The following is a 2,699-nucleotide window of genomic DNA, read 5'->3' on the forward strand; positions in this document are numbered from 1 at the left end:
GTTTCAGACAGCGGGGTTACCCAGAGGAATGGCTGGATGAGCGTTTCAGACAGCGGGGTTACCCAGAGGAAAGGCTGCATGACGCAAGTGATCGTTATAAAAATACAGTGGTGTAAAAAGTACCCAATTGTCATACTTGAGTAAAGAAAACATTTAACCATTTAAAATGTATTAATTAATTTTGTAAATTTAAAACAGAGACATAAATGTTTGTACTCATAGGTAACCAAATCATGGCTACAACTAAGTTACTAAGTCTTTAACCACACTGTGTTGTTACACTGGTGAGTTAAAACTCATGCTTCCTACCCTTTAACTTTTTGTCAGAAAAATATTTATACATTTTCCTGAACTGCGTCCAGTCAGCAGATGGACTAGATGCCGCTTAGAAATGAAGAAATATCAGAACGATGTCAACTCCGGAATATAATTATTTAAGCCTCCCAAGTGGGGCAGTAAGCCACTGCAAGTGGCCTAAACCACTGCATCTCAGTGCAAGAGGCGTCACTACAATCCCTGGTTCTAATCCAGGCTGTATCACAACCGCCTCGGGAGTCTCATAGGGGCGGCGCACAATTGTCCCAGCATTGTCCAGGTTAGGGGAGGGTTTGGCCGGGGGATGTCCTTGTCCCATCGCGCTCTAGCGACTCCTTGTGGCAGCCAGGCGCATGCACGCTGACTTCGGTCGCCAGCTGGACGGTGTTTCCTCCGACACATTGGGGTTAAGCGAGCAGTGTGTCAAGAAGTGCAGTGTGGCTTGGCAGGGTCGTGTTTCGGAGGATGCATGGCTCTCGACCTTCGCCTCTCCCCTGAGTCCGTAGAGGAGTTACAATTGGATTTCACGAAAAAGGGGTAAAAGTACAACAAAGTGATAATAATACGCTGGTACTGATTTTAGATCCCCTGGCAGATCAAACCATGTAAACACCTGCAAGACTTAAGTTAGAAGTGGATCACCTGGCAGATGTGTCAAACCATGTAAACACCTGCAAGACTTAAGTTAGAAGTGAATCACCTGCCTGGACATCCTAAGAAGCACACAGAAACCTGCATTTTGAAGTCGGTTTTATAATACTTGTGAAAACTGACTTCAGGTTGATTGAGGGATCTAGTATAGATTAAACGTCATAGGACGTTTTATCATGTCGAGGATTCATTCAGGTCTCTGTTAAATTAAATAATATGTTTGTCTTTGACAGGAGAGACACGAGACTCTCCTTTGGACAGCAGGAAGAGTCCTTCAGGAGAACCAGACCCTGAGACGTCCAAACCAGCAGGACGACATCACTGCTCCCAAGAGTGGAAAGAGTTGTACTCAGTTAGGGAGCCTGAAAACACATAAGAGAATACACACAGAAGAGAAGCCTTACCACTGCTCCTTGGGTGGAAAGAGTTTTAGGTGGTTAGGGAGCGTGGAAAGGCATGAGAGGATACACACAGGAGAAAAGCCTTTCGAATGTTCCCATTGTGGAAAGAGTTGTACCCAGTTAGGGAGCCTGAAGGAGCACGAGAGAATACACACAGGAGAAAAGCCTTACCAATGTTCCCATTGTGGAAAGCATTTTGCCCAGTTAGGAAACCTGAACCAGCATGAGAGAACACACACAGGTAAGAAGATGTACCGCTGCTCCCAGTGTGGAAAGAGATTTACCCGGTTAAGGTACCTGAAAGAGCATGAAAGAATACATACAAATACACAGGAGGAGAAGACATACCACTGCTCTCATTGTGGAAAGACATTTTCCCAGTCAGAGTACCTGAAAACATATGAGAGAATAGAGAGGCTGTGTTCTGACTTGTGTTTTTGACTGAGAATGTGTGTTTTTGTTTGGACTGTCAAAATTGAGTTTACTTAGTGTAATGTTAGTGTACTGTTTTTTAAAATTGCGATTAATCCATTGTCTGAAAGGGTTAAAAACACGCTGAAAACATCCTAAATACATACTATATACCGCTGCAATCTACAACGTCAATATGTCATGGAGGTTAAATAAAGTCTGCTTTATCAATGTAACATATTGTGACCCGTCCACTGTGGGGCGCTGTAGAGCCATAACAACTAGAGGTCAAACAGGGAAATGGTTCACATCGTTTTTCCACCATTCATTTTCACCATAGGGCTGTGTTTTGTTTAGGCTCACCCTGGTGTGACGTTTTGATAACCATGTAAATCTCTCTAGGACAAGGTGACTGAGGGTGAATGTACACTAGATAAATAGCGGTAAATTGCTGTGTGCCGCTTAGGCCGCCRGTTGTGACTCCGTCAAGAATTCAGCAGAGCAAGTTTGTATGAAGGTCTGGTTATTAAATGGGTACATAGTTCAATAGTAATATCCTCTAAAACGCTCTGGTGACAAACTTTGCTGCCCTGTTTCCAGTTGTCCACATGGCTGGGAGAACCTATTCAAGTATGTAAATAGATTTTGAAAATGTAAAAAAACAACAATGTATTATTAGCTAACTAGCTACAGTGCAGGCTAACTCAAATCTAGTTGGTTAGCTAGCTATCTAGCCAACTTCAAATACTGTATAGATAGATAGCTAAGTGAATTAAATATCATCAGCTACCTAACTTCATATTAGCTAGCTATCTTGATGTATTTATCACTGTAAAAAACAAACTCCAAATGCATTTGTAGGTAGCTAGCTAACAGCCATGGAGGTGAAAGATAGCAGCCCCAACGTCAGTGAAGAAGAGG

The 2,699-nt window shown here is 42.8% G+C and overlaps 1 pseudogene; it reads left to right on the forward strand.

Moving 5' to 3' along the window:
• Window positions 1-1,177: 1,177 nt before the first annotated feature.
• On the forward strand, window positions 1,178-2,657 carry LOC112074509 (zinc finger protein 501-like; annotated as a pseudogene).
• The last annotated feature ends 42 nt before the right edge of the window (window positions 2,658-2,699 follow it).

The sequence above is a fragment of the Salvelinus sp. IW2-2015 genome, unplaced genomic scaffold, assembly GCF_002910315.2.
Source record: "Salvelinus sp. IW2-2015 unplaced genomic scaffold, ASM291031v2 Un_scaffold2665, whole genome shotgun sequence".
NCBI lineage: Eukaryota > Metazoa > Chordata > Actinopteri > Salmoniformes > Salmonidae > Salvelinus > Salvelinus sp. IW2-2015.